Source organism: Sus scrofa, chromosome 9 (assembly GCF_054392235.1).
Source record: "Sus scrofa isolate SSC_HxYL_T2T_F1_AM1 chromosome 9, Sscrofa_HxYL_maternal_Yorkshire_Landrace_v2.0, whole genome shotgun sequence".
NCBI classification, from domain to species: domain Eukaryota; kingdom Metazoa; phylum Chordata; class Mammalia; order Artiodactyla; family Suidae; genus Sus; species Sus scrofa.
The window spans coordinates 141886504-141913380 of record NC_139391.1 but is presented as its reverse complement, the minus strand read 5'-3'; the positions used below and the strand labels follow the sequence as shown (position 1 = coordinate 141913380).

General features: G+C 47.9%; 1 long non-coding RNA gene across 2 annotated transcripts; it reads left to right on the top strand.

Moving 5' to 3' along the window:
* Positions 1 to 20118: 20118 nt before the first annotated feature.
* LOC146400255 (uncharacterized) lies at positions 20119 to 26877 on the top strand. 2 transcript variants are annotated; one of them, XR_014816898.1, is made up of 2 exons: positions 20119 to 23619; positions 25499 to 26508. It is a non-coding gene; the product is annotated as an uncharacterized LOC146400255 (long non-coding RNA). The 2 variants fall into 2 exon arrangements; XR_014816899.1 differs by lacking the exon at positions 25499 to 26508 and adding an exon at positions 26590 to 26877 and having other exon boundaries at positions 20180 to 23619.

Sequence of the window (26877 nt, the reverse complement as noted above, 5' to 3'; positions counted from 1 at the left end):
AGGCAGATGGGGGGGTTACACACAGAACAGCACAGCCAGCTCTCACAGTCACCTTGAAATTGGCCATGCAGAGTTCTGACCGGTGACATCTGATTGTTTTAAGTACAGTTAGTCTTCAGCTCCGGGGTCAGAGGGCTCCCATTTCCTTTAGCCCAGTTCTCGGACTTGTGGCAGATAATGTCACGGCTGCCATCTGGTCATCATGCTGTCAACCTCTTCCACCTGGTGGGGTTTCAGTGTCCACAAGGCAGCTCACAGGAAACTGCTCAGAACATGATCTGCAGCCCTTGAGGAGGAGCTAAAGGTCCCTGACTTTGCCCAACGACTGAACTATTTTTGTCTTGTCCTATTTGACTGCTCTCCTTGGCTTCTGTATTTTCTCACTTCTCTGGTTAAGCTTATTCTTTGCCTAAAATTTTTCTACCGACAAAAGGCAGGCAGAGGACATGGGCTGGGGAAGGAAGAACCATAGGCTCCTGCTCCATTTACTAGGTTTCTGATGAATAGGCGAGGACACAAGTGTTGGAGGAGCCTTGGACATTTTCTGCTACCCCAGAAATTCCTACTGAATCAAGATTCGGAAGGTCCCTGCCTGGAGCCGAGCGGCCCTTTACTGAATGTTCGAATCTAAAGGTGAGGATTGAGGCGGGTAGAGATCAGGCAGGACCAGTCATGTTCTTCCACTCTTGCATTCAGTCTCCGTTCATTCAATAAAAAGCCTTAAGATGTGCCTCACGAGGGGTCGTGATGCAGTAGAAGAGACACAAAGATACGTCAATGACTCCCCTGCGTGGAGTGAAGTCATGAGAAAAAGTTCCGCGAAGAAGATGACACTGTCATGGGCTGGATGTCTGTGTCCCTTCTAAGTCCACTGAGCAGCCCCAACCCTCAACGGACGGCATCTGGAGATGGAGTCTTTGGGAAGGGACGGGGCTTAGATGAGGTCCTGAGAGCCCAACTCTCGTGAAGGCGCTGGTGCCCTTGTAAGAAAAGGAAGACCCTCCCTCCCTACCTCTCTGTCTCTGTCTCTCTGTCTCTCTCTCCACCCTCATGGGCAAATGCGGAGGAAAAGCACTGCGAATACACAGCAGGCAGCCACCATCTACAAGCCAGGAAGCGGTTCCCCACCAGACCCGGAATCCGCAGGCACCTTGGTCTGGACTCCCCAGGCTTCGTAACTGTGAGACATCCATTTCTGCTGTTTAAAGCACCCAGGCTGTGGTGCTCGGTTACAGCAGCCTGAGCTAAGATAACCTGCCAACGGGGTCACAAACCGTGATGGATTTTGCCCAGTGAAGACGGAGAGGAGGTCATTTCACCAAAGGCGTGTGCAAGCGGCCTCCAGAAACGATGCCCTCGGAGAGGATTAGAGACCATAAAACATGCGACAGGAGCAGAGCAAGATGAAGGGGGAAGGTGAGCGTGGGTCCTGTCTTTAAGGGCCTTCCATGCCCTTCCACGGGATTCACTTCTTAAGCAGCTAAGAGACAGGGAAGATCCGATCCGAGTTTTATTCGGATGTATCTGGCACCTTGGTGGAAGACTGATTAGAGCAGAGGATAGAAAACGGCCACGTGACAGAGAAGCCAGCTGCTTCACAAAATGAGGGAATGGGCCAAAAGAGACCTGCCACCGACAAAAGAAGCAGAGGGACCTGGCTGCATTCTGCGGGCACCACATGAAAAGTATGTTAAAACGTCCGTTTCTGACCCAGACGTGGGGGAAACTTCCGTCCTTTAAAAACACCCTTCAGCCTGGTAAATGAGAAAATTAAGAATCAAAACAGTTTTTTCTTATGCAACTTGCTTTTATCCTCAGTGACCTAATGGACTGTTTGTCATTCCTAACTGACCCACTTGCCACGCTGCTATTTAGGTCAACCTGACCTTGGATAACCATGTTTCAAAAATGGCTTCTCATCTTGACAACAAGTAACAGCCCTTTATTTAGAGCTAGGCACCATTAGCCGTCACTGAAGTTTGGATCAGGAAGTGGATTCAGCTCTTCTTTTTTTTTAAATTGAAATATGCTTGATTTACAATGTTGTATCAATTTCTGCTGAACAGCATAGTGACCCAGTAAGAAAATATACGTACATTCTTTTTCTCATATTACCTTCCATCATGTTATATCGCAAGAGAATGGATATAATTCCCTGGCTGTACAGCAGGACCTCATTGCTTATCCATTCTAAATGCAGTAGTTTGCATATAACCCCAACTCCCAGTTCATCCACTCCCTCCCCGCCCCCTTGACAACCACAAGTCTGATCTCTATGTCTGCGAGTCTGTTTTTCTGTACATAGATTCATTCGTGCCATACTTAGATTCCACATGTAAGTGATATCATATGGTACTTGCCTTTCTCTTTCTGACTTATTCACTGAGTATGAGACTCACTAGTTGCATCCCTTTGCTGCAGATGGCATGATCTCATTCTTTTTATCGCTGAGGACTATTCCATCTCATCCCTTTTTCTTAATCCATTCACCTGTCAGTGGACTTTTAGGTTGTTTCTACATCTTAGCTATTGTGAATAGCGCTGCTATGAACACAGTATGCATTATATTTTTGAATTATACTTTTCTCTGGATATATGCCCAAGAGTGGGACTGCTGAATTACATGGTAGTCCTGTATTCAGTTTCCTAAGGAACCTCCATACTGTTTTCCGTAGTGGTTGTATCAATATTTTGCATCCCCATGAACAGTGTGAGGGGGTTCCTTTTTCTGTCTTCTGAACCCCACGTTCAACACTAGCATCTTCCAAAAAGCGAGGGATCTACACAGACTCCTGCCGGTAGAGTGCCAGGCAGGAAGCTCTGCACAAGCTGGAGTGAAAGAGACGCGAATACGATGAGGAGAAGTTGGTCTAGGAGCTGACCTAAGGGAGAGTGTCCTTAGCTGTCCCTTGTTGACCCTCTTCTTGCCTTTGGTCTTCTGGCTCTTGTGAATTTGCTGCATACTCCTACCATATGCTGCATGTGGTCGGGTTCTAATAGGTCCACAGTGGATGCTTAAGATTGATGCCGTCTTGTAAACATGCCGGCTACTCATGAAGATGCATTTGGGGATGAGACTCTTCAGTTCTCAAGAGAGTTCCCTGCATCCTACAGATTAGAAATCCCATGTAATCGATAGGCTTCATGGCAAGACTTAGAGGATACCCAGGTACACCAGACATCCCCCATGCTAATGGGCAGTTGCTCTGTACCATCAGATCTCAAGGACCCACAAGAGAGCCCGCTGAGCTTCCTCAGGACATATAAGTTCCCCTTGAGTTCAGTGAACACAGTAGGTATTAATCAGATAGTGAAAACTGCCTCCCAGGTCCCATCACTTTGCCATGAAAAGAGAATGACAGTAGAGTTTCCAAACAGTATTGGCAGTAAGATACACACATATCCGTGGTGGCTGTCCTTGGTCTTGACATGCTGGACTGCACTTATGTTCTGGACCCAGAAACCTTTCCCTGAAGGCCCCAAATGAAACCTGCATCAGAAGAGGGCTCGGCCAGCACCAGATGACCCTCAGACCCATGGGTGACAAGGCTGTTTTAGGGAAAGATGCTGTCATATATCCCATCAACTGTCCATTGGAAGCAAGGTCACGTTGTTGTCCAGACTCCCCATTTCTCATAAAAGCAGCCAGCCACTCACAGTGGGCTGAGGGCTGGCAGAACAATGAGGGACTTGCTCACCTGGAACTAGGTCTAAAATAATAGGGTGAGACCAGTCAGAATGGCCACCACTAAAATTCCACGAACACCAAATGCGGAAGAGGGTGTGGAGCAAAGGGAACCCTCCCACACTGTGGCTGGGGGTGTACATTGATGGAACCACTATGGAAAACGTATGGCTGTTCCCCAGAAAACTACACATAGAGCTGCCATCTGACCCGATAACCCCATTCCCGGGCATCTACCCAGACGAAACTATAATTCAAAATACAATGCACGCTGTGTTCATGGCAGCACTATTCACAACAGCCAAGACACGGAAACAACCCAATGAATGGGCACAGAAAATGTGGTATATCTTCATGAATGTATATACAATGGAATACTACTCAGCCATAAAAAGAACAACATAATGCCATCTGCAGCGACATGTATGCAACTGGAGATTCTCATACTAAGTGGAGTAAGAAAGAAAGACACATACCATATGATACCACTTACCCCTGGAATCTAAAATATGAAACAAATTAACCTGCCTACAAAACAGAAACAGACTCACAGACATGGAAAACAGACTTGTGGTTGCCAAGGGGGAGGGGGAGGGAGTGGGATGAACTGGGAGTTTGGGGTCAGCAAATGCAAACTATTAACATTTAGAATGGCTGGACAATAAAGTCCTACTGTACAGCTCAGGGAAGTATACCCAGTCTCCTGGGATAGACCATGATGGAAAAGAATATTAAAATAAGAATGTGAGTATAATATTTTTATATGACTATTATAAATACATATTATGACTATTATATAAATATATATGTTTATACTCAGTCATTATATGTATATATATATATGACTGAATCCCTTGGCTGTATAGCAGAAATTGGCAGAACATTGTAAATCAACCATTCTCTAACTTTAAAAATAAAAAAGTAAATAACTTAACCAGGTGAGGGATTCAGCTCCATAAACTGTGCAATTTTAGCTCTTCTAGACTCTGCCCTAGAGATGTTCATAGCTTCACTCTGCTACTTGTGGCCATTACAAGGTCAAGCATTTTCCAGTTTTCTGCCTCCAGTCCATTACCTGAGACAGAGAAGGCTGCTAAGCAGAGATGCTGAGTGGGTCTGGGGCGGGTTTATTTTTTTGAGTTTGGACAGACCTCCATCTGAATTCCTCCTGAAAAAGAAACTAATTCCTACTTTGGATATTTGACTTAAGGCATGTAAGTCTCAGTTAGCCCCCTTTAAAATTAGTATAATTATATCTACAGAAGTATTATAAAAGTTATTTATAATACACAGCAAGTATATCGAAAATAGTAGGAATTATTATTTTGTTATAGTAATTCTAGGCAAGAGAACTTAACTGAACCATCTGGAGAAACCAAATCATTGAAACTGAGGTAGTTTCTGTCTCACCAAACGACTTTTCAAAAAATTTCCCTCTAACTATCAATCAGGCACTCTCGAAAACAAGATAATTAGTTTCAATACATGTAGAAGGTTCCTTTGCAGACCACTCTGTGGTCCTCACCCCACCAAGATGACTCATTTTTTTGGTAAGCGTGTGGTACAAATAAAAGTCACATGGACGCATGCGTCTGGCAACAGGGTGGCCACTGCCACTTCCAGGATGTCCTGTGCCATAAATGCTCTGCATGACTAAGCTAGAGCTGCTCTCCAATGTCGGTCTGAATACATGAGTTTACGCCTTCTACCAGACGGGGAAATGCAACTATAAGTCCAAGTCCCTGCGGTAAGTTTACTGGACATGCTGTGCCCTCAGCATGTGGGGAATGGTCAGCCATTGGGATAACAAATGGGTCCCCCTAAAACCCCAAAGCAGGAGGACTTACCTCCAAGGAAATACATTCACTCCAGCCTCCTGCCTTTCATTCTATCGGAAATGTGCAAATACAATTCTAGAAATTAGCACTTGAAACTGAATTTACATTGAGATACAGCTAGACTGTTCCCACCCATTAACTTTGATCTTCTGGAAAAACCCATAGCTTAGCCTTCCCTGGCATACGAATAATTCAAATTTCCACCCTTCTCTCACCACTAGAGCCGTATATATTGTCTGTCTATCACCAAGGAGAAGACAGAGCTACAAGCGAAGGGCAGTAGCTTCTAATGCTGGCACTGGACAGGAGGTCAGATCGCTCCAAAGACAGATGGACCCAGTGTCTAAAACCCCACCAGACGTGGGCATGCCTTGGTGTGTGAAGGACGTGTAACCCTTGTCCCTACTGCACAAACGGGCAAACCATATCTCTCAGAAGTTAAGCGGCTCCTCCAAGATCACGAGAAGTGGTGAACGAAGGAATGCAGACCTGGAGCAAGGGAACCCTGCTCTTTGAAAGAAGAGACGCTCAAGGCTAAATGATGTGCTGAGAATAAAAGAGCCAAGATGGGTGACGGGGCTCTTTGCACCTGCAGCTGACATCAGCTGACATCGGCATTCTTGCTCCACACGCGGGATTGTCCGCTCATAGGAAACCTCACAGACAGATCTCAAGTCGGACACTGGAAAAGGATCCAACACCAAACCTACCTTTTCGGCCTCCTGAAGCCCCCAGGAGCACGTGTCATCCCCGTTCACGTGGCTGGAGAAACAGGAAAGAAAACAGCATCCATGCTGAGCGAAGCGGGCAGCCGTTTGAGAAATGCCTGTATTACCGGGCGCAGTGAATCCCCTCTGGTTCTCTGCAGATAGGAAAAAGCTTCCCTCCAAGGTCACAGAGTGTCAGGCATTTAGAGGTTTTGCCAAGAAAAAAAAAAACCCACAGAATACTTTTTTCCTAATTACCAAAATTACTGTAATTCACAGAATAATCTGAAACAGCTGGTCATCTGCTCAGGAGACAATTTCACACATCATCACATAAAATCGACATGTGCCAGCATCCCTGTACTCGCCCATTCTTGCCTGCATTATCTCACAGTCGGGAGAAATAACAGAGACAGCTTGTCATCCATGTGTGGGCCACAGGCTTTCTTTGCCATTTTGTATATTTTACAGCAGGAAATTTTCATAAACTTTCAGCTGGTAAGACAGAAAAGTCATTTGAAGACTTTCTATATGAAAATACTTCTTTCCACAACTATGAAGAGACAATTAGTAATTTTATCTCAATTTCTTTAAATCAAGACGACTGGATAATCTCGAGCCGAGGGCAATTGTGAGTTTGGGGAGAAGGATCCTGGGTCCTGCCTCTTCTGAGGTTCTGAGATAGTTTCCGTACCCGTGTAAAAAGAAAACAGGAGCACACCTGGGGCAGCAAGAGAGAAGTGAGGTCCGCTGAACAAAGAGACTTTCCTGCTGGTGTTTTGTGATAGTTAGTTGGGGGTTATGAAATGATATCTGTACAAACATCTCCATGATAGTCAAAAATTTTATCCACGACCTCCATAGAAAAAGTCGAGAAATAGACTAGAAACTTCTGTCGGCACGATGGGTGCAGTTAGCACTGGCTCCATCTGGGGGAGGCAGCGCAGCAGAATCGTAATTGTAAATATCCCATCCGAAAGAAGGAAACTGAACATGCCCATGTGACGCCTCTGTCACAGGAGCCTCTGGAGACGGTGCAGGTGAGGACGGAGTGGGGAGACGGAGCCGATGATGGAGCTGATGGTTTGAAGCTTTAGGGAGATCTTAGGGCCCAGAGGTGCAGTTATGTTCCGTGTCCTCAAAGCAGATGAGTCAAAATCATCCATTGTGTTGCCAGGACCAAAGCCCCGGGATGAATCCCAGAACCACCTGAGCGTTCACCTTCTCCCTCCAGGCGAGTACCCACTCCCGGTCCCAGGCAGATGAGTTCTTCATGTTGCTGGTGCACTGAAGAACAGAGAGCTACATGATTGTTTAACTCAAATTTTTCTCCTGTACAGGTACTGGCCGGATGGCTATGGTGATGACTGTGGGTTTATACCTTGCCCCACTAAATTAAAAAAAATACATTTATACTACAAACACAAAACCATGGAAAGGCATGCTCCTGCCTCGTAGTTGATCCATCCGCTGAGGTCACTGCCCGGCTGCTGCAGGAGGTGGTCCCTACTTACTTGCTATAAATAGGGCAGCGCTCGGTGTAATTGTAGAGAGAATTCACAGGACCCATTATTTCCAGAAATCTAAACTTTAAGAATTATGGAAAGAGCCAGTAGGATTTGCAGAGAATCAGAGTTAGGATGGCTCCAAGGTGGAATTGTCAGACTTAATAACTAAAAACACTGGCGGTCCAGATACATTTTTTGAGAGACAAAGTATAAACCCTCACTTTGCTGCCAACTGATATTTTTTTTTCTTTTTTCTTTTTTTTTTTTCTTTTTGGTCGGGCCTGTGCCATGTTAAAGTTCTGGGCTATGGATCAAACCTGTGCCACAGAAGTGACTCAAGCCACTGCAGTGAAGTAGCAACGCCAGATCCTTAACCCACGGAGCCACCAGGGAATTCATTCAATTTATTTTTAATTGGAGTAGAGTTTATTTACAATACTATGTTAGTTTCAGGTGCATAGTAAAGGGATTTTGATATATATATTATCTTTATGCTTTTCCATTCGTTTATTACAAGGTATTGAATATAGTTCCCTGTGCTAAAGAGTAAATCTTTGTCATTTGTGTATTTTATGTATATGGTAGTATATGCATTTTTAATCCCAAACTCCCGGTTTATCCCTCCCCCACTTCCCCTTTGTTAAACATAATTTTTTGTTTTCTATGCCTGAGAATCTGTTTCTGTTTTGTAAATAAGTTCATTTGTATCACTTTTTTAAGATTACCATGTAGTATTTTTACTTAAGTTAGTGTGATAATCTCTAGGTCCATCCATGTTGCTGCAAAGGGCACTATTTCATCCTTTTCATGGCTGAGTAATATTCCATCTATGAGTACCATATCTTATTTATACACTCCTCTGTCAGTGGACATCTAGGTTGCTTCCATGCCTCGGCTATTGTAAATAGGCTGCAGTCACCACTGGGGTGCCTACATCTTTTCAAATTAGAGTTTTCTCTGGATATGCCCAGGATTGGAATTAACTACATCACATGGCAACCCTGTTTAGTTTTTTGAAGAAACTCCATACTGTTTTGCAGATAATGTTAATTTCGGTACACATAAATAATTCGTCAGTAGAAGTATGTATCAAATATTTGTGGAGCTAAGTGTAAACGCACTGTGACAGGCAGCGGCATTGCATATGCTGTATGCTATACGGGAAGCCTTACTCGATGGTGAGGTGTCTGGAAACTAAGACCATGAGTCCCCCGCCCGGAAACCTGACTCCCTCAGTGCTAACCTGGTCGGGGCAGCTCTGCCATCTGCCCGTCCGGAGCTACGCCACCTGCAAACATGTCCACAGAGAGCAGTCAGAGTGATGCATCTTCAGATGTGACTTCACCAGCCTTTTAGATCCAACACCCAGCTGGGGGTTCCCAACAGGTTCATGTTGATGGCTGCCAGCCTCAGCCGCCGGGTTCACCAGCACTAGGCCTGCGGGGCCTGCGGATCAGGAGCACACACCTGCCTAAGTGTGGTCCCTTTCAGATTTGGGCCCAGGAGCTCCATTTCAAACATCAAATCTTCAAATCTCTCTTAAAAAAAGAAGCAAGCCTAGAAGCAGCCATGGATTCTGAAGAGGAGAGCCCAAGATAACCAGCCATTCCCTTCTGAAAACCCTCTGTGTTTTGTGCTTAAACCCTTGAGGGGAAGAGAGAGCCACGAGTTCTCTGGGAACCGGCTCCTCCTCCTTCCAGGGCAGACACACTCGCACGTAGGCAGGATCATCCCAGCAGCAGCTTGACGTAGGCAGCACTGGGTTCTCCACTCCATTTTTTTTAACCCACAAACCTTATTTTCAGAGAAGTTTCAGGTTCATGGCAACACTGAGCAGAGAGCCCCCGAAGTTCTTGAGATGCCCCTATGCCTGCACACCCTCCCACAATCCCCCAAGGTGCATTCGTCACAATCGGTGAACTGGCATTTGCACATCTTTGTCACCCCGAGTTTATAGACTATTTCTAGATCCCTTTCCCGCTAACCCCGGGCAGTCGCTGCTCTCTTTACTGTCTCCATATGTTCCTTTTCCAGCAGGTCAGATCGTCCGAAGCATACAGTCTGTAGCCTTTTCGCACAGTTATTTCACTGAGCAATATGCAATTAAGGTTCAGTCTTTTCGTGACTCAACAGCTCATTTCTTTGAATGCTGAATAACGGTATTGCCCAGATGCGCTACAGTTTACTTATCTACCCACCTACTGCAGGGCATCTTGGCAGCTTCCAAGGTTTGGCAACTATAAACAAAGATATTATAGAAATTAATGTCTGGGTATTTGAATGGACATAATTTGTATTTCACATGGGTAAATACTCAGGTGCATGGTTTCTGGATTATGTTAAGAGTATGTTTGGTTTCTCTCTGACATAAACGACAGCAACATCTTCTCAGATCCACCTCTTAGAGTAATGACAGTTAAAAACTAAAATAAACAAATGGGACCTAATCGAACTTCAAAGTTTCTGCACAGCAAAGGAAACCCTAAACAAAATGAAAAGACAACCCACAGAATGGGAGAAAATCTTTGCAAGTGAATCGACTGACAAGGGGTTCATCTCCAAAATTTATAAACACCTTCTGCAACTCCATACCCCAAAAACAAACAACCCCATAAGAAAATGGGCAGAAGATCTAAACAGACGGGTCTCCAAAGAAGACATACAGATGGCCGAGAAACACATGAGAAGATGTTCAGCGTCACTCATTATTAGAGAGATGCAAATCAAAACCTCTCTGAGGTACCACCTTACACCAGCCAGAATGGCCAGCATCCAAAAGTCTACAAACAAGAAGTGCTGGAGAGGGTGTGCAGAAAAAGGAACCCTAGTACACGGTTGGTGGGATTGTAAATTGGTGCAACCTCTGTGGAAAACAGTATGGAGATTCCTCCGAAAACTAAACACAGAACTCCCATTCGATCCAGCAACCCCACTCCTGGGCATCTACCCAGAGAAAACCACGACTCACAAAGACACATGTACTCCCATGTTCACTGCAGCACTCTTTGCAATAGCCAAGACATGGAAACAACCTAAATGTCCATCGACAGAGGAGTGGATCCAGAAGAGGTGGTACATATACACAGTGGAGTATGACTCAGCCATTAAAAAGAACAAAATACCAGCATTTTTAGCAACATGGATGGACTTAGAAACTATCATGCTAAGTGAAGCCAGCCATACAATGAGACCCCAACATCCAATGCTTTCACTGACATGTAGAATCTGAAAAAAAGGACAGAATGAACTTCTTTGTAGAACAGATACTGACTCACAGACATGGAAAAACTTATGGTCTCCAGAGGAGACAGTTTGGGGGGTGGGGGGATGTGCTTGGGCTGTGGGATGGAAAGCCTGTGAAATCAGATTGTGATGATCATTATACAAGTACAGATGTGATAAATTCATTTGAGTAATAAAAAATACCATTAAAAAAGAGTATGTTTGGTTTTATAAAAGTCTGTCAAACTGCCTTGCCAAGGGACTGTACCCTTTTGAATTCCCATGAAAGCACCTGCTGTGCCGTATTCTTGCCAGCATTCGGTATGGTCAGTATTTTACATTTTGGTCATTCTAATTCTTAACAGCATTTCAATTTTTTATTGACGTATAGGTGCTATACAATATTATAGACGTTAACAGGTGTACAATATGGCGATTCACAATTTTTGAAGGTTATACTCCATTTATGGTCATTGTAATACATTGGCTGTGTTCCCTGTGCTGGGCCATGTACCCTTGTAGCTTATTTTATACCTAATAGTTTGTACCTCTTACTGCTCGAGCCCTATATTAGCCCCTCCGCTCACGCCCCTGGTAACCACTAGTTTGTTTTCTATATCTGTGAGTCTTTTCCCTTTCTGTGATATTCAATAGTTGGTTGTATTTTTAGATTCTACATCTCAGTGATATACAGTATTTGTCTTTGTCGGGCTTTGTTCACTTAGCATAATGCCTCCAACTCCACCCATGTGGCTGCAAATGGCAACGTTTCATTCTCTTCCTGTGGCTGAGTGGCATACATGTCCACACCGTGGTATTTACCAGTACTTCTACCAATTCATCCACTGATGGACACTTTGGTTGCTTCTTCTTTTTTTTTTTTTTTGGAAGGGGGCACCCGGATTGGTTGCTTCTATATCTAACCAGTGGTAAATAATGCTGCTATGAACATTAGGGTGTATGTACATTTTCAAATCAGTGTTTTGGGGTTTTTCAAATGTGTCCTCAGGAGTGGAATTGCTGGGTCATACGGTAGTTCTATTGGTCTATAGTTTTCTTATAATGTCTTTGTCTGATTTTAGTATTAGGGCAATGCTGGCCTCAGAATGAGTTAGAAGTAGTCTTTCTATTTCCATTTTCTGGAAGATATCATACAGAATTGGTATTGTCTTTTCCTTGAATTGTTGGTAGGATTCACCAATTACCTGTACAGTGTTTTCCATTTTGGAAGGTTACTAATACTGATATAATTTATTTAATAAATGCAGGCTCATTCAGATTGTCTGCTTATTCTTGTATGACTTTTGGCAGATTGTGTCTTTCAAGAAATTAGTCCATTCCACAGGTTATCAAATCTGTGAGCATACAGTTATTCACTATAATTTTATTGTCCTGTTAGTGTCCATGAAAACTCTGGTGATGTTTCACTTTCATTTTTGATATTAGAAATTAATATAACCTCCCTTTCATTCTTAGTTTTTAGTATGGCTAGTGGTTTCTTGATTTTACTGATTTTTTTCCCCAAAGGATCAGCTATTGGTTTCACTGATTTTCTCCACTATGCTTTTATTTTCAAAGTTATTGTTTTCTGTTCATCTTTTCATCATTTCTGTTCTTTTGTTCATTTTGATTTAGTTTTCTCTTCTTTTTCTAGTGTCCTGTGGTGGAAGTTTAGGTTATTGATTTTAGAGCATTCTTCCCTTCTAATATATGCAGTCAGTGCTGTAAATTTTCCTCTAAGCACTACTTCTGTTGCATCCCACAGATTTTGATATGCCGTATGTTCCTTTTGTTCAAAATATTTTAACATTTCTCTTGAGATTTCTTTTTTGACCCATGTGTTACTTAGAAATATACTATTTAATCTCTAGTTATTTGGGGATTTTCCAGTATTTTTCTGTTATTAATTTTCTAGCTTAATTCCACTGTGGTCAGCAGACACTGTATGATTTATATTTTTTTAATTTGTTATGGTGTGTTTTTTGACCCGGAATGCAATCTATCTTGCTGAACATCCTATGTGAGCTTGACAAAAAATGCGTAATCTTCTGTTGTTGGTTGAGGTGGTCAATATGTGTAAATTACATCCCGTTGACTGATGGTGCTGTTGAGGTCAACCAGGTCCCTACTGATTTTCTGTCAGCTAGATCTGTTCATTTCTGATACAGGTGTGTGGAACTGTCCAACTAGAGTGGCGGATACTCCTCTTGCTCCCTGCAGTTCTATTAGTTTTTGCCTCGTATTTTTTGAGACTCTCCTATTAAACATCTACACGCTAAGGATGATGATGTTTTCTTAGAGGACTGATCCCTTCGTTATTAAATAACGCCTCCTCTTACCCTTGGTCATTTTCCTTGCTCTGAGATCTGCTCTGTCTGAAAGCAGTACCGTTACTCCCGCTTTCTTCTGATTAGGGCTAGCATGGTATATCTTCCTGTAAACCTTGGCTTTTCATCAGTATTTATCTTAGTATTTATACTGGACAGATGGCATATACTTGGGTCTTGTTTTTGATCCACTCTAACAATATCTGTCTTTTAACTGGTATACTGAGGTGTTCAAAATGCTTATTGCTCTCGCTGGGGTACTATCTACCATATCTGTTACTGTTTTCTGTTGTTGCTCTTGTTCTTTGTTCTTACTTTTGTCTCCCACTCTTTTTCTGCCTTTTGTGGTCTTAATTGACTACTCTATCTAATTCCATTTTCTCTCCTTTTTTAGCATATCAGTTGTTCTTCTTGTTTTTATTTTTTGTAGTGGTTGTACTAGATTTTGCTATATATATTTGCAATTAATCCAAGTCCACTTTCAAATAGCATGATACAGCTTCATGGGTAGTTCAAGTACCCTATAATAACAAAATACCCCTAATTCCCCTCCTCATGCCTTTATAATTTCTGCCATTCATTTAACGTCTAGAGGAGCACACATAAGCAATATCCATATGCTTACGCATAGGTATATGTATTACATATTTATATGTGAATGTGTGCGTGCGCATCTGTGTGTATACATGTGTATATTATGCAGCCTACGTAATCAAATACATTGTTGTTATCATCCTTTTGAAGACACCACTACCTGTTAGATAAGTTAAGAATAATAAAAATGAAAGGTTTCATTTTACCTTTACTTATTCATTCTCGGGTGCTTTTCCTTTCTTTATGGAGATCCAAGTTTCTGACCTATTCATTCCCTTTCTCTCTGAAGAACCTCTTTTAGCTTTTTCTTGTAAGGGAGTTCTCCTGCAAATTCCCTACATTTTTGTTTGTCTGAGAAAGTCTTTAGCTCTCCTTAACCTTTGAAGGATCATTTCCCAGGATACAGAATTCTCAGTGGGTGGGGTTGTTTTCACTCAACACTTTAAATGTATCAGTCCCCTCTCCTCTTGCTGTGTAGTTTCTGGTCAGATGTAATTCTTATCTTTCTCTTCTGTAAGCAAGGCGTGTTCTCCCCTCTGGCTTCTTTCCAGATTTTTTTTCTTTCACTGATTTTCTGGAGCATGAATATGATATACCTACATGCAGTTTTTGGATATATCCTGCTTGGTGTTTCCTAAGCTTCCTGGATCTGTGGTTTGATGTCTCATATTAACTGGGAGAAACTCAGCCATATGGCTGCAAGTATTGCTTCTGTTTGCCTCTTCCTTCTCCTGATTTTCCTGTTATGCTTTTCTTACACCTTTTGCGGTTGTGCCACAGTTCTTGGACCTTCTACTCAGTTGTTGTCATCACTGGTTTTCAGTCTTTTTTTGCTTTGCTTTTCAGTTTGGGAAGTTTCTACCGTCATTATCCTCAAGCTCAGAGATTCTTTAGTCCTTTCCAGCCCACTAACGAGCCCATCAAAGGCACTCTTCATGTCTATGGTAGTATTTTGGTCTCTAGCATCTCTTTTTCATTGTTTTTTAGAAGTCCTATCTCTTTACCTACACTACTCATCTATCTGTGTATGCTGTCTTATTTTTTCTGTCAAATCCCTTAACATTTTCACTGTAGCATTTTAAATTATTTGTCTCATCATTTCAGCATCCCTGCTGTATAGGTCTCTGGTTCTGCTGCTTGCTTTCTCTCTTCAAACTGTGTGTGTATCTTGCTTTTTAGTATGCCTTGTCATGTTTTGTTGAAAAGTGGATGTGATGTACCAGGGAAAAAGCAAATGCAGCTAACAGCCCTTCCGTGATCTGACTAGGTCTCAGCCTTCTGGTGACCCCGAGTCCTGGACTGTGAACTTCACCCGTGCTTCTGAGGTCTTGTTTCCCCGTTTAGGTGGGACACAATTGGGTATTTACCTTCTAGAACTAGGTATTTCCCTTCTCCCAGGTAGGCTAAGCTCTGATAAAACCCCAACACCTTAGATTTACCATCACATCGTTTCTTTGAAGGGCAGTCCCTGTTCAGGAAATCAGAATGCTCCAACATACTTCAAAATGCTTCCTTTCCCTCTTTCTCTGCGGCAAACACATGAGGAATTTTCTCTGACAATTCACTGCAAGGACCCCGTAGAGCACCTGGCAGTGACAGTCACCCATTGTGGGGGGCCCTGTGACGGAGACCCCTGGAGTTCTGAAGTCTCTGGTGGCCACCCTGGTCCTCCAGGAATTCGTCAATTACAGTTCAAGTGTTCCCGCCCTAGTCCTGGTGCCCAGGGAGGTTTCAGCTCTGAAAGTTGTGATTCTCTGTCCCTGCCTGTCAGTCTCTCCAGGTTTTTTGGGGGGAATGGGCAGCAATTTCCCCTATGACATCACTTCTCTGATAGATCGAAGAAGTTTTTTTTAGTTTTTCAATTTGTTCAGCTTTTCACTTGTTGTTGAAATGAATGACATCTAAGCTACTTACATGCCAGACCACAAAATAGAGGCCCTCTCCTCAATTCTTTGTTAAGGTTAAAGACTATATGAAAAAATTCTTGTATTTTTTTTAAAAACTTCTCTTCAACTATTGGTTATCTGTGGCTAAGAGTGGCTTATCTAGTCTTTAAGAAAGAAAACCTCTTCTGAGCTTGTGCAGGGAACACCCACTCTTTCTAACATCCTTCCCAGCTTCTTTTAATAAAACATGAGAGTTGCCATCTTCTTTATGTCTCTATCTTTACAGAAACTGCAAGAAATGTAGAGTCAAGTGCCCTCTGCCTTCACGGGGCTCCCTTGGCTGGGATTTCAGACACAGGGCCTCTCTCCCAGGCTCTCCTCTCAAATAGAGCCTTATTTCTTTTCTCGCCGAGGTAATGATTTCTTTCTTATAATTTGCCTCAAGTCTTTTGTTCAAATAGGTCGGATATAAACACTCATCATCTTTGGAAAAGCCAGTTCTCTTTCTGACATGCTCTCTCGATAAGCTAAGAGTTCTTCAAGAAGATCCTTAAATAAACCAGCGGCAATTCTGGAGCCACCAATGGAGAGGGTCTTCTCTGCTTGCAGGAACCATGAGAAGGGGAGGGTCTCACCCAGAAAATAGGGTCAGCCTCGCTGAAGCAGGGCCACCAGGGGGTGTGCGAAAGGAGGGCACACGTTGCCAGCCAGAGTGCTAAACGGAAAAGTTTTATTAACTGACCTTTACAGAAGAACCTAGTTAACTAAGAACACTTTGCACTAAAAGCCTCGGTGCCGGCATCACTACATTTCGTGATCTGATTCAAACCTCTGCAGGTGCGCTGGGGCCTGAGCGCTAATGGACCCTGACAGCAGAGTGAATGTCAATTCTGCTTCCTGGGGAAGCATTTTAGAAAGGGCCCCTCACTAGTCAGGGCTTAAAATAAGCACAACGTCAGAGAGCCCCGATTTTCCGGGGGCTCACACACAGATTCTAGGCCTCCATGGAGATAGGCAGCCTGCAGTACCGACATCGGCCGGGGTTCCAGCCCCCGAGAGAGACCCACAGACCCGTGTCCTCTGGCCATCAGTGCTGCCGCCACGCGTGTCCTCCCCCACCCTCAAGCCAGGGTTCTGCCCAAGACGTGGCCGGGTGGTACAGGAAAGACCCAGAAAAAGCTTGAGGGAGCTCACTGTATCAGAAAGCAAGGATGTCATCAGATGTATCTGGGTCAAAAAGGGACAGAGGGCTCCACTAAGGGACATTTTGAACCAAGGAAGGGACAATAGCTGCAGGGTACTGGAGCAATTGATTATGTAAAAACCATGCCCCCCCCAACACACACACACACATCCTGCTTGCTTCTGACCAGAGGCTGCCAGGGCATCAATCCAGTATTAGCAAAACTGATAGAGAGACAATTACCTTGGGGTTCCTGGATGAACCACATTTCAGGGTAACCAGATAACTATGGAGGAAAAGTCATTGTGTATAAAAGAAATGCCGCCTAGTGATCCAGGGTGACACGCAGAATTCGAAAAGTCACCGTTCTGAGAGTCCTGGTGACGCAAAGGACCTGGGGCCGCAGTCCCCCAGGGAGCGTGACCCTGCTGGACGGGAAGCTGAGGACCTTGTGGCTGCAGGTCCGAGTGACGCCGCCACGGAACCCGTGGACCCCGCCCAGCGCTCGTTACCAAAGGGGCAGGGAGCCTCCAGTGGGACGGGGCCATGGTCCCACCCGTGACACGTGGACGAGCACCAGTAACTCTCACTGCGTCTCCACGGAAAAGAGGCTCCAGGGGCGCGTTGCTTGGCCTGGGGGACCTGGCTGGGCCCCGACCTGAGCTAACAGATCGTGTCGAGACGCCTGTGTGAAAACGAGAGGAAACTGAACCCACAGTGGATGTCGAACCATATTGAGAAACTTCTCGAAGAGCCCTAGGAGGGGTTGAGAACGCGCTGGCAGAAACAAAGGCCCCGTCTGCCACAGACGCCTAGTAAAATATCGGTGGACAGCCAGGCTGCACAAAGGAAACAGCGCCTGGGCATGAGCAGCACTTGGCAGGGGTCAGACACACCCCGGGGGCCGCACAGAAAGAGGGGCGCCTACAGGGCCGGGGCTTTGCGCTGCTGCATGTTGCTGGGACGTCAGGGGGCGAGATGTAACCTAAGAGCCGTGTTCATGGGGGCAGGAGGAGGGAGGAGGCCCTGGAGAGACGCTCCAGGTGGAAAGTAGCGGGGGGGGGGGGGGGGGGGAATCTGTTCTGAGGCAGAAAGTGGTGAGGGATGAGGTTGAGTATCAACTACGAAAGACGCGACCATGTCATGACCCCCCCCACCAAATGTGGGCTTTTATAGAAGCAGCAACAGAGGAACAGCAAAGAATCACACCTAAGGAAGCCCACCCTTGAGGCCACGCAGGCGGTGGGGCGCCCGGGGTGATGACTGCGGCTGGGCGACAGGGCGGGGGGAAGGCTGGTGGCTGGGTCACCATGAGGAGATGCAGCAGGGTGGACACAGGGGTGCCCCCGGGAGTGACGTGGAGCACAGCACGGTCCTCCCTGAATCCGCTCTGCAACGACCCACGACCTCCAGAGAACCATTAACATTTTGTGAAGAGCTGCCAGTTACAGGGCAGATAAATAAGAGGAGGCAACTCCGTAAGAAACGCGCTAAGGAAAAGGCTTCTGCCCCAGCTCGGCGCCACCTTCTCCCAGTGACCTTCTTCTTTCTCCCCGACGAGCCTGCTTTCAAAAGCCCACACGAACAATGGTGTTGGTGGCGGCGTCAGGAAAAGAGAAGCCTTCCTCCTGCTCAAAACTAGATGTCACCCAAGGCCGTTTAATCAAGGACATTTTTCTTTACATTGATGTACTGACATGAACGAAAGTTCCCCTATTCAAGAAATCTCTGCAGTGGGGATACTTGTCCTCACATGCTTAAAAGCTCCCTGGGGCCCCTCTCCCATCCAATCAGTTGTTTTCAAAACGCGAGTTTCAATAAAGGCCACGACTCCGATCTTCACCCAGAGAAATAGTTCTCAGCCAGGGGCTCCTTTGCTTCCCCAGAGCACACTCGACAATGTCTAGAGACTGATTTCAGTTGTCGCAACGGGGGAGCAGGTGCATCTGGGCATCTAAGAATCTGGGGTGATATTAAACCTGCTACGGTGTTCACCCCGGCCCCACCCCAGAGCCTTGAGCAGCCCAACGTGCTGATGATCGGCCGTCCAGAGGCCCCGCCCTAGACCTTAGCTTCCCCTCTGAGCTTAATTCTTAGCTCCATCCTAATACCTCACTCCATTTCACAGACTCAAAGAAATGGTCCAATCCGCCCAGGGCTGCAGAGCCTGCGAATTCTGGAGCTGAATTCAGCGAAGGGACGGCTGCTTCCACCACGCCGCAGCCTCCCACCCTCCAAAGGAGAGCAAGCCCTCCGCCGCGAGATCTAGGACAAAACAGCTGAAACAACTGCTCCTGCTACGTAGGCGTTGAAAACAGAGCTGCTTAGTTTGGGCTTGACGTTCTCTCCCCCAGCTTTTTGAGGGAGTGGAAGACCCTCGTAACCAAGCATCTGGGAAACCCCAGCAGAGCTGGGCTCATCTCCAGCCACGAGGCCCTCATCCTGCTCCCTGACCTCTCCACGTGGCTTGTCGGGATTCAGAGGCCAGCTCTGGATGCAACGTGCTAGGTCTCCAGACCGAAATGCTAACGCTTTCCCCTTTGTCTGAAGTTTTTACTTTACCCGACACCACCTGCTGCCTTGCTTCCAGCCTCCTTTAGAACCTGCACAGCTTTCGCAGGGTTAATATCATGAACAGAGGGAACGCAGAGGCACGAGGTACACCTGTAATTAGGGGGTTTGTTTACTCTTCTATTATTCTATGCCAGCATGTCCCAAACTGCCCTTTCTAGAAAAGTCCGTTTCTGGGAAAAGTTCATAGGTGTGGCAGGAAGGAAAGTGGGATTTCTCATTCAAAAAGTTTGAGAAACACCGAAGATGAAATGCCCATCTTGAAAATTCAAAAAGCACATGAGCCAGGGACAGTCTCTGAGAAGACAAAGCATAGAAGGATATGAGCCTTTTGACCTCTGTCTGACACAGACCTTCCCAGGCTTCTTTGATTATCAGAATCATTTTTCACAAAGTATCTATTAGCAACCGGCAGGCCATTGTTTCACCAAACATCAAAAACGCGACTCTGAGACGGAGGAAATTAAGGCATTCTTACGTCCCTTTCACAGATGAGAAAATTAAAGCTCAGAGGAGCCACGTGAGGAAATTCACCGTTACCTCGGAAACACTGCTCGGCTTCAAGGCTTGACCTCAGGCTCTCTGCATCCAAAAGTCTCCCAGAGAAATGGATCAGGGCCCTAAGATCCTACCCCCACCCACGTCCTCCGCCTGCCTTGTCTGTGGAAAAACTTTAGCCAAAGAATAAGCTTCATCAGAGAAGTGAGACAATGCAGAAGCAAAGGAAAGCCGCCAAACAGGACAAAACAATAATCACTTCGTCATTAAGCAAAGTCGAGGACCTATAGTTCCTCTCAAAGGTGTGTAGACGGTATTCGGAGGCCTGTCCTGTGCGCGCTTGGCGAGACTGAAGCTCCGACCGGGGGAAGAAGCTCGCTGCACGGGGACCAGACCGAAGCCATGATATCAGCTGCCACCGTTCTGAGAACTGGCCTCAAGGACACAGAAACAAACGGACCCCGAGCCGAAGCCTAAATGTACTTGAAACGATCCGGATGACCCTGGTCAGATCACCGCACAACCAGCGTCCGAGCAGACGGTGCTGTTCCGCGGGCCTTTGGACAGACGCCTGCCCTCCCCCACCAGTTGCTGGCATCTGAAAGACAGCAAACGCTCCTTTTCCACCAACCTAGCGCCTTCCTCGGCTTTAGAGCAGGAAGCAATCAGACCCCGCCTGCTCTCCCATCATAGCCTGGGACTCACTTTTGCTCACTTCTCATACATGAGGTCTCGCCACAGGACCGTACAGCCCCAAGCCATGCCTGGTTCGTGGCCCCTTGATCCTTCCACTCACAAATGAGGGCCCCCAGATTGCCTCTCAGCCACCAGCTACATACCACGCTCACCTCTGGCTCCTCCTAAAACAGACAGGAGGGCCGGGAAATTCTGTTCTCATGCATGGGCTCATCACCAAGTCGGGGCTGTTGGCCTGACCTTGTGACAACTGGGCCTCTGTCATGTCCCTAAAAGTGGCCACTGCCCCGTGCTCAGAGGCCTGCCGTGGACCCCTGCACTGATGGCTGATCCTGAGCCTCCAATGGCTTCTGGAGAGAAGGGCCGTCTTACCCAACGTCAGGGCCAAGCCCCAGCCCGAGGACGTCTTCATATCCCGACCGGCCGGAGCTTGCTCACCCACACACTTCCTCAGCCTCACTCCCCTGACAGGTGGCCGGCCACCACTGGCTCAAGGATTTCAAAGACCAAGCTCATGGCCACAGCCTCCAGCCATCGCGCTCCACTGCCCAACTAAATATGCTCTCCGCTGCCTCTGGGATAATTTGTTTCCCTATTTCCTGATTCACCTGAAAAAAATCAACCCAGAGCCTGCCAATAAAAAAAACCCACTCCTCTGTTCAGGGAACACAGTGCCAGGCCCCGAGAAAGAGTCATGCATTTAAGAAGGGCTGAGTCCTCCTGTGGGCATGGAGGGCAGGGCAACGTGGCTGCTCTTGCGAATTAACGAACAGTATGAGCTGGAACGGGGAACCACGCCAGGCAGGGTCGGAGAGAGGGACCAGGATGGAGGGGCTACTTCTGGGAGCTGGTACTTGGAGCAGCGGAAAGACATACCTGCTGTGATGTCTTTGAAAGGTCACTTTCAAAGGTCTGGTGTGGGCGGAAGGCCTGAGCTAGCAGAGAAGGCAGAATTCCAGGCAGGACCATGGGGACTTGAGCAGGCATCGAGGAGAAGCGGTCAGATCTGGGAAAACCACGCAGCACCGTGTGGGAACCCACCCAGGAGCAAGGGCGAGTAGACCTGGGAAGCACAGCTGGGGCTGCGGGATCCCAAGATCAGAGAGGACCCGCTAAGGGAAGGGGGCTACCAGACAGACATCCAAAATCGCTTCGAGTCAGGCAGCATCTGTCCAGCGGACAGGAGGGAGCCCGGGCGCTGTTGGCTTCACAGGCAGAAACAAGGCAGATGAAGCAGGTTGGTTATGGCAAGGTCACTCTGCTCAAGGGGACGGCAGGGGCCTGCAAGGGCGATGACCTCGCCTGTGCTGGTCAGGCGGTTCCTGATTGGTTGGTTTCAGGCTCCCTTTCTGGGAAAGCCAAACCGCAGTCGAGCCACATCTCAGCTGGAGCTTAGGACGAGCGACTCCACGGGGGCCTGTGGTCTTGTTCTGGACAATCCCGAGTCGGGAGGGGCGTCAGGGCTCGAGGTCACTTTGGAGGTCCCGGGGGAAGGCAGCCTGCGGACTGGCCACGGCGATGCGGCAGAGGGTGAGGTTGAAGGATACGCACAGGTGAGCCAGGACCCCAGATGCACGGGCTTCGCGGCGGGGAGGGCTGACGGCAGCTCAGGAGCCCGCCCAGGGCTCTGAGAAGGAGGCTCGCGGAATCCAGGGCGGGAGCAGCAACGCAGAGCGGCCGATGCGCGGGTCACCAGAGTCCTCAGGAGCGGTGACGGGGACAAAGCGGGAGCCCAGTGGGTTCCACAGGAAGGAAATAGAGAAAGGGCTGTCCTGGGAACTGCAGGAAGCGAAGGGAGGCAGAAAGGCTGCGTGTGCGCCTGCGCGCAGGAGCCAGCGCGGCTGCGAACAGACTCAGATGCCGAGGCCTGGAGCTGCCGAGGCCCCTGGGCAGCGGTGGGCGTCCCACAGGGAGGGACCCGTGGGTCCCCGGGACCAGAAGGAGAGGCCAGAGGCACAGGGACAGGCCGCGTGGCCTGGAGACGAAGAGCCCCCGTCTGGCTGATTTTATTTTCTCGTTGAGAGAGGAGCCGGAGGCGAGGGGGAGGCCCCGCCCTCAACCTCCCCCACCCTGCGCATGCTCCAGAACGTGGACCAGGGCACCGGTCTCGCCACCATCTCGCAGGCATCTTTACCCCCAAATGCCAAAATAAGATACACAAGCAGCAAGGAAAGAGCTTAAGCCCGAAGCATTGGAATTGGTGGCAATGAAGACAAACTCCCTCTGGATACACTTCCAACAGATGCCAACAGAGCAGCTGGAGAGAAAGATATAAGAACAGCAAAGATTTGACAAGTCAAACGACAGCCTCATCCTCTCTCTGTCTTGATAGCCAACCGCTCCTTCTGTGTTCCCTCTTCCTTTGCAAAGTCTTTGCCGCAGAAGGCGGTGTCCAGCCTTGTGACATCACGGCTGCAGCTCTTCAAGGCGACTGCGGCGCTGAGACAGCCAGCCCGTACACGCGTTAAAATACGCATTTGCAGCAAATGAAAGGAAGTCACTTCATTCTTTCCCAGGGGAGCAAGAAAGGAGGACTTGGTTAAAAGAGTGGGTCAACCGCCGAGGAAACTGTAACCTCAGGTTTTCAGAATAAGTAACGTCTCCGTTCCCGACTCGGTTCAGGGCCTCAAGCCCTCCCGCCTGCACCTGCCTCTCTCCTGGAGCTTGGAGCGTTTGCCCACGGGCTCTAATTTATCAGGGAAATAAGGCAGCAGGGGTGTTTTCAGGTCTGTCTTGCAGACGGAGAGTGCGTCCTGCGAAAGGGCTGGTCTTATTCAACGGCCTGAGGTCTGCCTGCAGTAGGATCATGAACCAAAAACGGACGAAATGAAACAACAGTCTTTCGCTGGAAACCAATTTTCACCAGCTCGTAAAAACACAGATTTCCGTTTTCTTCCTGTCTAGGTAAGTATTTATATTTCTATTTATCATGTCGCTTATGTCCTTATCAATCACAGTTTTCATCGACATCCCAGAATTTCCTTGGTGTGATACTCCAGTGCAGAGAAAAATGGATTGCGAGAGGCTGGAAAGATGTAGGCTCCTGATTTAAAAAGCTGTTGTTCTCATTGACATCTTATTGGCAGGGAGCTGGGAGATGGGCGCCTGGACCGCCCCGTCAGAGACCGGGTAGTGAAGGGGCCGGGAGAGAGGGGACCCGCCTGAGCCCAAGCCCTGGCCCAGCCGAGACAGCTGGCTGTGACTTCAGACCAGCCTGGTCTCAAGTTCCCACCTCCGGATTACAAAACAAAGCTGTGCCTCCAGATCCCTGTGTGGTCGGATCTGCCCATTTTTGAGAAAGCCAAAGAGGAGGGATGTCGGGTTACTGCAGGAAGTCTCCAAACTTGTAAATACTCTCAATTCTTCCAATTCCTTTTCTGGTCCCTGGGGGTTCAGGCTGGGGCAGAGGGAAGAGTCTGCCAGCCGAGTCGGGGCGCCCAGCTGGCAGGCTCAGCCTACATCAGGGTCTCTGGTTCTAGAATCAGACGTTGGTAAAGGGACCTGTGGGCCCACCCTTAGGTGCTGTGGGACAGGAGAGCAGGCTCCACTGGCGAGGCTGTGTCACCTGCCACACTGTCACCGGCTCTCAGTCAGCCTCGGCCGCCCGGATGGGCTCTGCCCTTGAGCTCCGCCCCCTGGATGGAGCCAAGCTGGCCCCAGCTCAGCTGCTCACTACCAGTCTTTTTTTTTTTTTTTTTTTTTCCCATTTTTGGCTGCCCCACAGCACATGGATCAGATCTGAGCCAGCCTCCACCTAAGCCACAGCTGCAGCAACGCTGGATCCTTAACCCACTTGCTGGGCTGGGAATCAAACCTGGGTTCCGGGGCTCCCCAGACGCCTTTGATCCCATTGCGCCACAGCGGGACCTTCCTGACCACCAACTTCTGACCCCCTGGGTTCCACTACTGAAATGCAAAGGGCACGGAACCCCCATCCCCACAGTGTCCAAAGCCAGATGGAGCCACCAGCCCCACCTCAAGAACGGTCCACCCCACATGGTCAGGCGGGCAGCAGTAGCCCTGCAGACCGTCCTTCAGCCCAGACGCAGAGCAGACCAGCCCTCTGGGTTCCCTTTTGCCAACTGCGCCCCCCACCCCCACCCTTGCCTGGCTCCACCCACCTCTGAGGGTCATCGGTTTCCTCCTTCATCCATTCATTCGGCCAGGCCAGTCTCCTGGCCGCCCATCAGGGCGGCCCCATGCTCTGTTTGATGCTCTGCTGGCACCATCTCAAAATTTAATAATTTTGCCTTTGAACTTGTTTTTTGGTCATCGGAATCTGCTGGGGGGTTGAAATATGTGCATAAGCAGAGGAGAGCCAAGGGAGAAGGAGCGGCTTGCACGCCTGTGCATTCGACACATTTTCTGCTTCCTTTTGAGCAGAACCCACGTTTACATTCTGCACCTGCCCAAAAATTAGGGACCAAAAAAGTGAGTTCGGTCTGTCTTTGTAAACACACGCACAGCCTTGGGGCCGTGCCGCCGCCCACGGTAATTGTGCATCCTCTTCCTTGGAAGCCTGCATCTTCCTCAAGAGCATTTCGAGGCTGAGCCCCCTTACAGCTTTGCCCTCCAGGGTCAGAAGGCCCCCAGGAGGTGGGGCTGCCCTCCTCCCCCTCACCACCGCGTGCTCTCCTCCTCTCCCTGCCCTGATCTGCCCAACGCCTGGGGGAGCAAAACAGGAGACAAGAGGACACAGGGAGAGCCAGCGGGGGGCGGGGTGGGGTAGGGGCTTGGCGTTGGGCACGATTCAGCAGGCATCAGAAGATGCTTCTCTTGCAAGGTGGCTGACGCGGGACGCCTTTCAGAGTCAATCATGGTGAACCTTCACCCCACGCGCTGCTTGGGGACACCTCCTGGGACGTGTCCGTGTGGACGTGTGGCTTCACAGTGATGCCGTCCTTTCCTCCAGCAGCCCTCACTGTGCCCTCTGCGGCCAGAGCAGCCTGCGTCATTCCTGTTTCCTCTGCATCGCTCAGCCGTCCCGTCTGGGAGCCCGACATGCTCGGACGGCCCCCCCAGTGGCCCTCTCCGGCTGTCCTCACTGTCACCATCCATGGTGGAGACAGACACACCACTGGGGAAGAGGCCAATTCCACTGCTGCGTCAGTGAGTAGATAGAGAGACCCTCACACAAGCGAAGTCAGACAGAGGCAGTCACCATGTGATGTCGCTTATGTGTGGGATCCAACGTATGGCACAGGTGAACATACCTGCAAAACACAGAAGCAGACTCACAGACAGAACAGACTGTGGTTGCCAAGGGGGCGGGGCGGGCGGACTGGGAGTTTGGGGTCAGCAGCTCCAAACTATTGAATAGAGAAGTGAGAAGTATCGAGGTCCCACTGCGCAGCCCAGGGGACCATACACAGCCTCTTGGGAGAGCCCACGATGGAAGATAATACGAGGGAAAGAATGCGTGTGTCTGCATGACTGGGTCTCTGTGCTGTACACAGCAGTGGACGCAACACTGTAAGTCAATTATACTTGAATAAGAACATAAAATTTGGAGTTCCCAGTGTGGCTCAGCAGGTTGGGAGCCTGAAAGAGTCGCCCTGTTGGATCCCTGGCCTCACCCAGTGGGTTAAGGATCCAGTGCTGCTATGGTGGAGATCACAGATGTGGCTTGGATCCAGTATTGTTGTGCTTGTGGTGTAGACCAGCAGCTGCAGCTCCATTTCGACCCCTAGCCCCTGGGAACGTCCATATACCGCAGGGTGGCCCTAAAAAGAAAGACCAAAAAAAAAAAAAACACTGTAAAAAAATAAAATTTTAAAAAATAAATAAATAAAATTACTTTTCTTTCTAAACATCAAAGAGGAGAAGAGGAAATAAAGAAAAATATAACAACCTAAGGTGACCCTATCTCCACAGGCCCAGCCGTGTCCAACAGGAGCCCTGGTCCTACGGCAGGTGGACCTCAGGCAGACCCATCAAAGAGCCCCTGGGAGCCTGAGACCCTGGATGTGTGTGCAGTCTTGTGGGGGCGGCATGTGTCACATACACATTTTTCTAGAATCTGATCTCACGGACACCAGGGACATTCCAGGCTCTGGCTGTGCCTTGTGTGTGCAGAAAACAAAGGTGACCTTGAGCCTAAATAAAGGTCACACGAGGGGTGCAGAAAGCTGGGAACAGAGCCTGGCCTCCTCGGGAAGACCC